Source organism: Cryptomeria japonica, chromosome 2 (assembly GCF_030272615.1).
Source record: "Cryptomeria japonica chromosome 2, Sugi_1.0, whole genome shotgun sequence".
In the NCBI taxonomy this organism is placed as follows: Eukaryota; Viridiplantae; Streptophyta; class Pinopsida; order Cupressales; family Cupressaceae; genus Cryptomeria; species Cryptomeria japonica.
The window spans coordinates 586,437,545-586,448,306 of NC_081406.1; the positions used below are offsets into that span (position 1 = coordinate 586,437,545).

Consider the following 10,762-nt stretch of genomic DNA (forward strand, 5'->3'; position numbering starts at 1 on the left):
GATTTCTCCTTTGTGATCTCTAATTATGCAACCAACTTCTGCTTTTCTAGGATTTTTTTTCACTGCTCCATCAAAATTTAACTTTAATTTCCCTTGAGGGGGAGGAATCCAATAGATGTTAGACCTATTTAATTTATTTTTGGGGTTCTAGAAGGCTACCTTTGGAGTTCTCTTACAACTAATTTGTTGACCCCTCTTTGATCAATCCATTACCATTTTGAATGTAGCTTATTTCCAACCCCCTTTAAGTTACACTGAGGTGTTTAGATTTTCTAACTTGGATTTGATATCAAATGTTAAGCTATAGCTCATATATTTCAGCTAGGAATCCAACCTAAGACATTTCATTTGGTGCTGGCATACTCTACCAATTAAACTATCGACCCCTCTTTGATCAACTGATTGTCAATGGATTATAACTTATTTTCAATAATTGATTTTTTTCTCAACTTCTACAAGGTTTCTCATCTTATAACTGTTCTTCTACATAAACTGACCAAATTTGACAATAGATTTCAATCTATATGATTGATAAGATTAAAAAACTAAATGAAGTGTTCATTCGATGTATCGTTAGAAAAAATAACTTGCGGTAGGGTGGTTACTTATCTCACTTATGGTTTGAGCATCTTTTGTGGAGGTTGGTCTCCTTTGCTCGGTAGGCTTTTCTTTCCTCGTTATATTTTGGGATCTCTTCCAACATTTCTTTTGCGAATTCATGTTGCAGGTTATCTATGATAATGATAAAACATATATGGGGTGCTAGTGTATCTTGCAATTCTAGACTTTCTTTTTTACATGCATTGTATCGTAGTTATTAATTTTTCCCTTTCTGTCTGAGTTGGTTTTTTAACACCTCAATCCTTTTGAAATATTTATATATAAATAGTTTTCCCTATAATGGTTAAACCGTGCCACAAATTTTCTACATTTCCCTGCCAGTTTCCAAATATGGAAGAGTACCACTAGCATCCTTATGAAAATCACAAGGAAAAATATAATCTAATACAAGGAAAAATGTAATCTAATATTGTCTGATCCAAAATTAACTTGGATATTTGAGTGTGATATTGCATGGATTATGATGATATATGCTACTTCAATCAACATACAACATGAAAATTTTATAATTGATACATATATCCATGGGACGATATCCATCAAATATAAATATAATTTCTACCATAGACGTCAGCCTATGATTCTAGAATATTCATTGTGATAGATTATTGTTAATATATTTTTATTTTGTTTTATATATGTCGGCTCTCTCATAGATTCTAGAGTTTTCTTATTGCTTGTATATAAAGACATATTGCAAATCATTTTTATGCAAGCAATACAAAACCGTAGCATATTGTTGTTGATTGTTTTTCTTATGTCCCTGCCCACCTACAAGTGGTATCAGAGTAGGTTTGATAGGAGATTGAAAAGCTATTGTCTTAGTCAAAAGAATAGATTGTCAGTGCAGATTGTGGAGAGAAAGCAGAATTTGTTAGTTTAGATTGCCGCTGCTTCAGATCACTCTATTGAGACACCAAATCAAGGAAAGGCTATTAAAACAGTTCTCTGGACAGAAAGAAGCACCACTCAAAGACACAAATCACTGCCAAAGGTCATAACAAATCCAAATAAGATCGTTGAAGCGTCTCAGATTATGTAGCGTCGCAGAAAGTTGTCAAAGCCAAAGAGGAGATCAAGTTGTAGAGATCTACAAAAAAAGTTTGAAGGAAGAATTTTAAAAGTAAGATGCAGAAAATTAATTTTGAAGAAAACCAGATGATCGCTTGCCAGAAAGATAGCTGGAGAACGTTGTCACAGTAAGAGGTTGCAGTCTATAAGATCTGGAGTTTGAAGTGCTTATAAATTGAAATATGGCATCAGATAGTTTGCAACCTATAATTCTAATATTTTATGTCAAAAATTATGATAATTGGTCATATAGAATGAAATTGATACTTTGTTCACAAGAGTTATGAGAGATAGTTGAAAATGGTTACACGGAACCACAAGATGAGTCTACTTTGAGCACTGATGAAATAAATAAACTTAGAGAGAACGGGAAAAAGAGTATAAGGGCTTTGCAAGTAATTGGACAAACATTGGATGATTCAGTTGTTGAAGGATTAAGCCAAACACTACAGTCAAGCAAGCATGGGACATTCTAGAGACGACATATCAAGGTACTATTGCCAAACTACAAGCACTAAAAAGAGAATTTGAAAGTTTGCATATGCAAGATTCTGAATCAGTAGATCAATTCACATTTTGTGTTATGGTTTTGGTTTATCAAATAAGATAGAATTGTGAAGGGCTAACAGATCAAAAGGTTGTAGAATTTTTTTTAAGAAGCTTGCCTAGAAAATTTGATGCTATTGTTGTAGTAATTGAGGAGTCTAAGGATTTGACTACATATTTTATAGATGAGTTGGTTGGTTCTTTAAAAAATTATAAAGATAGGTTGAACAGGAATGACAATACCCCATTGGAAAATGCATTCAAAACACAAATGACTTGTTAGAGGTAGAGGAAGAGGAAACATACAGGATTCAGAGGAAGAAACATTTATCAAAGAGAAGAAAGGAGGAGTCAAGATCCAAGAGGAAGGAGAAAACAAAATTTCAGCTCAAGGGGATGCAATAACAATAAAGCATCACAAAGGTATGACAAATCAAATGTCCAATGTTACTACTGCAAGAAGTATGATCACTTTGCAAATCAATGCTGAAAGAAACAAGTAGATGTGGGAAAACAAAATGCAATTTATTTTTAGAGTAGTTCATGATCTTTATTCATTACATGTCATGTAGCTCAAGAAAGTTCAAGTAATATTTGGTTTTAGATAGATTGTGGGTGTAGTAATCACATGACTGGAAATAAAGATTTGTTTGAGAATTTGGATACTTCAGTCAAATCAGAAATCAAATTGGCTAATGATAATATTGTTGAAGTCATGGGCAAAGGTGCAATTAATTTGATAATAAAGTTTGGTAAGAAAACTATTCCTGTTGTTTATTTTGTACTTGGTTTGAAGCATAATCTCATAATTGTCGGACAACTTATTCAAAAGGGTTATAGGATTGCTTTTGAGAATAATGTTTGTAATATATTTGATATTTCTCCAAGTAACATGGTGATTGTAAAAGTTCAAATGACAAATAACATAATGTTCCCACTTCGCATGAAAAGTGAAATGATGGAGGAGATTGGAGCAACTTTGAAGGTATCAAGTCAAGATCAAGCATGGGTATGACATTTGAGGTATGGTCATCTAAATTTCAAAGGATTGTGTTTATTGAAAAGGAAGAATATGGTAAGAGATTTACCCCCCATTGAAGCACCAATGAGTTCATGGGAAAGTTGTATTTTGGCTAAGCAACATAGAGGAAGTTCTCCAAGAGGAATGCCATATAGAGCATGTGCACCTTTAGAAATTGTGCATATAGATTTATGTTGTCCAATGCAAACATCATCATATGGGGGGGATTTATTTTCTAACATTTATTGTTAATTTAGTAGAAAAGCATGGGTTTACTTTCTCAAATATAAATTTGAGACATTTGACAAGTTCAAGGAGTTCAAGGCATCGGTTGAGAAACATACTGGTTTATCCATCAAGATATTTAGATCCGATAGAGGAGGAGAATACAAGGAAAATGAGTTTTTGGATTATTTCAGGTATCATTGAATAAAAAAGTAGTTCACTACAAGTTATACACCTCAGTAGAATGGTGTTGTAAAATGAAAGAATGAAACAATAATGGAGATGGCAAGGAGCATGTGGAAAGACAAAAAATCTACTTAATAAGTATTGGGCTGAAGCAATTGCTTTTGAAATTTATATTTTGAACAGAAGTCCAAAAAATTTGTAAGGGACATGATTCCACAACAAGCATAGAGTGGTAAGCATCATAGTGTTTCTAATTTTAGAGTATTTGGTTGTATTGCATATGCACATGTTCCTAAAGAAACAAGAGGGAAGTTGGATGATAAGAGTGAAAAATGCATTTTTATTGGCTATGATGAACAATCTAAGGCATATAAGTTGTTTAATCCTATAGCCAAGAAAGTCATTATATGTAGAGATGTTGTATTCAAAGAAAAAGAACCTTGGAATGGCAATATAAACAAGACAATTATAGATGCAACACCAATTCCATATAATGAACAAGAAGAAAAAGACCATGGAGAATAAGGAGAACAATCAAATGAACAAAGAGGAATTCCACAAGGAGAAAACTGACAAAGGCAAGTTGAGCAAAGAGAATCATCAAGTCCACAAGTAAGTAATAACTCAAATCCTACACTTGAGTCAGTGAGACAAAATATTAGAAGCAAGAAGACTAAAAGTCTGGAAGAAATTTATGATCAAGGCAATACAATAGATTTGCAATAAAACTTTGCTTTATTTGCTCAGGATCCCATATATTTTGAAGATGCAATTTTGAAAAAACATTGGATAAATTATGCAGTGAATGATGATATGGAATTGACTGAGAAAATTGATACATGGGAATTAGTTGATTTTCCTAAAGATAAAGAATGCATAGGTGTAAAATGGGTTTATAAAACTAAGTATAATGCAAATGGAGAAGTTGACAAATTTAAGGCAAGATTAGTAGCTAAGGGATTTGCACAAGAATATGGAGTTGATTATAATGAAACATTTGCACCTGTAGCAAGACTTGATTTTATTAGAATGGTACTAGCTATTGTAGCTCAAAACAATTGGATGGTTTATCAAATGGATGTCAATCAACTTTTTTAAATGGGTATTTGAAAGAAAAAGTTTATGTGGAGTAGGCACCAGGTTATGAGATAAAAGGCTTTGAAGAAAAAGTTTACAGGTTGAAGAAGGCAATCTATGGATTGGTACAATATGATTGATTCATATATGATGAAGAATGAATTTAGAAAAAAAACAGTAGTGATCCTACACTATACATCAAGGTCAATGAACAAGGTCATATTTTGATTGTTTGCTTGTACGTTGATGATTTGATCTTTACAGGTAATCTTTCTATTAACATGTTTAAATATACAATGAATAAATAATTTGAGATGACAAATTTGGGTTTGATGAAATACTTTCTTGCCATTAAATTTACACAAAATGATAAGGGAATTTTCATTATGTCAAAGTAAATGCGCAAAAGATGTTTTGAAAAGATAAATACAAAGTTGTGTCATGTTTTAGGCTAGCTTATCAACACAAATGAATTTAAGTAATTCTAACTAAAAATTAGTTTTAGTCAAACATACGGTCTATATAGATTCATTATAGCTAAGTTATATATGGACCACAACTTTTCCAATTTGAAGTGTCTACTAAATGTATATTCTATACCACTTTGGGCCTAACTGCCAAAAAACAAAAACCCCCAAAAAAACTCAATGTTTCAAAAACTCCTACTTTTATAAATAATATTTTCTTTGAAATGTAAAACTACCCTTTTATAGATCTATAAGTGAATTTTCCAAAATATATATCTTTTAATATTTTAATTAGTTTTTATATTTTATTTTTCATTTTTATTGAAAGTAGGTCATCAGCACTAAAATATAGGGTTGATTATCTTGTCAAAGAAAAATACTAAAATTTCTTAATTTTTTTTTTAAAATATGATGTAGTAGAGAAAAGAATCTATGTCAAGATGATATAATTCTTTTCTAATTTGGATAAATAATTAAGAAAAAAAGCTGGTGGGAATTGGAAAGAGTTATATTTCAGAACACAACTTTTCAAATTTATTGAAAATATATATTTATAAAAAATAGTAAAAAATATATCCATGCACTAAAGTTTCAAGTTATCAATATACACAAAAAAATTGATGAAAAAAAAGTAAAATTTACTATTTAAAGTGTGATAGCTTATGTAACTTCAATTTCAACATTTTATTAACAACTAAATTATAGTGTTTACTTTATAAAAAACTACATTCAAATATTTTTAAAAATTTTTGTTAAAATTACAAACATAAAATAAACAAAAGAATATAAATTTAATTAGTTTACATCATTTCAAAATTCAAAACATATATTTCGATTTCTATTGATTTACTTTAAAAATCAACATTGATCATTCCCTTTATAAAAGTGTGACATGACTTTGTATTTTACCCTTACACCTCTGGCAATAGACACAAAACTAAGTAGAGAAGATAATGAGACATATTTTGATTCAACTATATTCAGAAAATTAGTTGGTAGTTTGATGTATCTCACCGCAACTTGACCGAAGATGATGTATGGAATTAGTTTGATTTCTAGATTCATGGACACACCAAAGAATTCACATTGGCAAGTAGGAAAAAGGTTATTGAGGTACATTGCAGGAACTACTAATCATGGCATATTGTATTCTACTTCAGATAATTTTCAGTTGGTTGGATATACAGATAGTGATTTTGCAAGAAGTATTGATGATAGAAAGAGCATATTTGGATATGCATTTCATATTGGAATAGGTGTTGTAGCATGGGCATCAAAGAAGAAGCCAATAGTAACAATTTCATTAGCAGAAGCAAAGTATGTGGCAGGAACATCGACCACATGTCAAGTAGTATGAATGCGAAGAATCTTGAATGATTTAATGCTCGAGCAAGAGGAGCCTACTACAATCTATTGTGACAACAATTCTACCATTGCACTATCAAAGAATCATGTTTTTTACAAAAGGACAAAGCACATTGACACTACATATCACTTCATTCATGAGTTGGTGAACAATGGAGAGATCATCCTACAACATTATAGATCAAAAGAGCAACTTGCAGATATATTCACCAAGGCATTAGCACAAGAACAATTTGAGTATTTAAGAGAAATATTGGGCATTGTAAATATTGATGTAATTAGTTGTTGATAGTAGAAATTAGGGGGAGTGTTAGAAATATAAATATAATTTGTACTATAGATGTCCACCTATGTTTCTAGAATATTCCTTATGATAGGTTATTGTAAATATATTTTTATTTTGTTTTGTATATGTCAGCTCTGTCATAGGTTCTAGAGTTTTCTTATTGCCTTTATAATATTATATAAAAATATATTGTAAATCATTTTTATGCAAGCAATACAAAAACCAATTTTATTGTGTGCCATAGTACATTGGTATTGATTGTTTTTCTTCTGTCCCTGCACACCTACAATCTACATATTTCACCCAACTTGCAATATCCCTATTCTTAAATATTTTTGTACAATGTGAATTTGATTTTAAGCAATTGTTCACTGCCAATAATATGTGATGTATCTCATTCACAACAGAAATGGTTCTTTTTAATTAAGATAAACATCTTGTTCCTGATTTCTCATCATGAATGCTGACATTGTAAAGCAATTGTTATACTTTTGAATACTGACACTTTAAATGCTAAAATCTATAAAGGTGCTGTAAAGAATGAAAATATGCAAAATCAGAATAAAATGAAGCATTAACATAATAATTTATCTTGGTGAAACTTAATACGGAAAAAAATGAGGGGAGTTAATTGCTCTTCATCTCCATTATAACATTATGTAAGATTTACGACTGAATTCAATTGATCTTCCATGAGTATAAAAGAATTTCAAGAACATACAATGCCCTAAATAATTGCCGAAGGAAACAAAGTATCATGCATCATTGAATGTATTTGTTCAATTGACTTAGCTTCACTTTTGTATTAGCCAATACAAAGTGTTTATTTATACAATCGAGTGAGCAGTTGAATTACACAGCGTAAATCATTAATAACCATGTACGGATGGAATCCAAGAATCACTTTAACTTCAGCTAAATGGGAAGTTAAGCTTCAAATGTTTGGAGGTGTTCACATCTTCTAGGATCACCGAAGGTGCATACATTATTGAGACATGCCAAATACATAAGATGTTAGGGCTGATATTTGTGGTCCATCAATGAAGTCTATTCTTTGGTTTTGTGGATGGTAAGAATCTTCTGCTCCAGGTCCCTGATTGTATTTTTAGATAGGGTAGCTTGAATGTTGGGGAGTTGATTGTATTGTTGATAGGTAGCATGAAAGTTGGGGAGTTTGCTTGTTGGAAATTCCATTGGGGTAGGTTAGATATTGAAGTGTTATGACTTTTCATTTTTTCATGAAAAATGAAGATTATGGAGGGTCCCCTCTTAAATGGCTATTGAGCTTTTATTTTGAGACAGAATGCATTGGTAATTTTTTGGCATGGATTAATGGACTTCCTGGGTTGCTGTTGGAATGTTAGGAGGTCTTGATCCACATCACCTGTGGATCACCTACACTATTGTGTTTTTTCAGATTTATTGTTTTATTGGAAGGGGATAAAGCACTCCCTACTATGATTACCTTATCTCTTAAATTAGGTAAAAGGGTGTGACTGATTGTCTATAAGGATTCCCCCACTTATTTGCGATAATCGCCTCATTGTTGGTTGTGCATGAGCAATACGAGCAAGCAACCTTTAGAATCGATATCAGAGGCTGAGAGGAGCTTTGTAGCGAGAAGAAATTTGATGAAACTAGGGGTTTGGGGAAGACTCAAGTGAGGCCTTCGATTATAAGGGGGAAGTTGTCCAACTGAATTAAAAAAAGAAAAAGTTGGGAGAGAGGCTTCATATTGCTTTATGTTCTTATGATTCTAAAGTTGGAATTAAAAGAGAGACAACAACTAGAAATGGAATTCAAATAATCAATGGGACTGTTCAGTGCTCCCTGGGGTGTTTTAGTTTCAGCCTACCTTGATTTGTCTTGTCTCTTTTGTTCCTTCGATTTTAAGCCTGCATCTGATATATTTAGCATCTTTTGATGTGGTGTTCATTGTTGTTGTTGCTTTGCAGTCTTGTGTTTCTTTGTATTGGTCAGGTTTTATCAAATTATCAGTCTTATTTTATAAAAACAATATTCAAATGACATTAAGATTATAAAATGACAGAAAAAATATAGTATAAAATGCTTTGAACTAGGATTGGTTGATCCAAGCCAGTTCAGTTATGTCATTGTCAAAATAAATCCATGAGACCATTGTCCAAAGTTTAAACATCTTAGATTCACATATTAAATTCCTCAAGGCTTAGTAACTATTTTAGTTGTCTTTCGATTTTTTCCTTTTAGGATTTCAGGGGTGATTTTCTTCTAAAATTTCTTCTAATCATAGACCACCCTTCGTTTGACACGTCTATATGACATTTACATGCACTCCTGACGTTGATACATTGGACAAGATGGTTGAAAATCATAAAAGTTTCTATGTTACGTCTTTATACATTTCAAAGCAAATCGGTTCAACAAATAATTATTTTGGATGTGTCTATTAAGCCAAGGATAGGGAAACACCCTTGGCCAGCTTACTCTTGTAGTATGATGGAGATGATCGTGCTTAATTCTGCTGTCATTGTGTAGTCATCATCTCAGTCAGAAAAGGTGGCAGAATTGATGCAAAAGATACAGGTCACGGCGAAAATGGTTAGGTAAGCTTACAACGGCTGCATGCCTAGTATTGTCTCTTAGCGTCTTAGTATCTTACATGAGCTAATTTTTACGAAGAACACAATTTCGTTCTACTTTTCTTGTCAGGAATTTAAAGGGGGGGGAACTTTCTTCTTTGGGTCCTAATGACTTGGAGCAAGTGGAGCGCAAGATTCAACTAGGAATGAATAGAGTAAGAGCGAGAAAGGTAACTCTTTTTCTTGTTGCATATTGATTTTTTTTTGAGTTATAGAACTGAATCTTAACAAATTAAGGTATTAATGCCAAAAGGAATTCTATGTGGTGGTTGTTGGATTGTGAAGTCAATATGGATTTCATCTAGTAACTTTCGTATGTGTTATACACATAGTTGTGTGATTCATACTTATCATATTTAGTAAGTTATTTTCAATTACAATTTTGCAATCGATTGTTATATGCTGTTCGAAGTCATGTTTTGATGTACAGTTTTAAGATTGTTGTAACTCTGTAGATTCCTGAAAATCAATATCAAATATATTTTGCCCGTAGTTTTTTCTTGATCTAATTTTACCAAATTTTTCCACATAAATCTGAATATTATGTGTTATTGTTCTTCTCTACAATTGTTTACACTGATTCCACCTATAAATATAAGAAATTGTATGTAACACATGATGCCAATTGTGGCATCTGGAATTTCCTTTCTTCAGCTTAATTGATAACTGTTAGACTATGTGACAGAACCAACTTGTGGAGGAGATCCAAAGGAGGGTACGAGCAATATATAATCGATCTATAATCTTATATGTGAATCGACTCTCTAATGACTTACTGTTGTAATAATTCAGGCCAATGACTTGCAAAAAGATAATGATGAACTACACAAAATGGTACGTCCAGAAATTAGTGTCGTCTAGTACCGTATTTATAGTACTGTATTTATCATTCTACAGAATGTAATTATCTACCTTATAGATGCAGCTCTCTGAAGAGCGGAGATATGTAGAGAGAATTGTCAATGATAATGTTGGAATGCTATCAACTGGAATACCTAGCAACCCTTGGCAGCAAAAATTTCAACAACCATGGCAGAGGTAAATTCTATTCTTCCATTATTTGGAGTTTTACAAATGTAGTGCTGATTGTTTGCTTTGGATTCCTTTTTCTTGGTATTTTGTCTATGAAAAGCACATATAGATTTACTATCACTTGAAATGAAACTTATCATCGAATTGTATGAATTGTTCGCAGAAATCATTCATGGCGGTGATCCAAACTATTTATATACGAAACAATGTGGTCATATTTCATTGCAACTATTTGATGTAATAA

At 32.0% G+C, this 10,762-nt stretch overlaps 1 pseudogene; it reads left to right on the forward strand.

The window, feature by feature from the left end:
• LOC131867043 (truncated transcription factor CAULIFLOWER A-like) overlaps positions 1-10,528 on the forward strand; it is a 77,790-nt pseudogene extending 67,262 nt beyond the window's left edge.
• Positions 10,529-10,762: the final 234 nt, after the last annotated feature.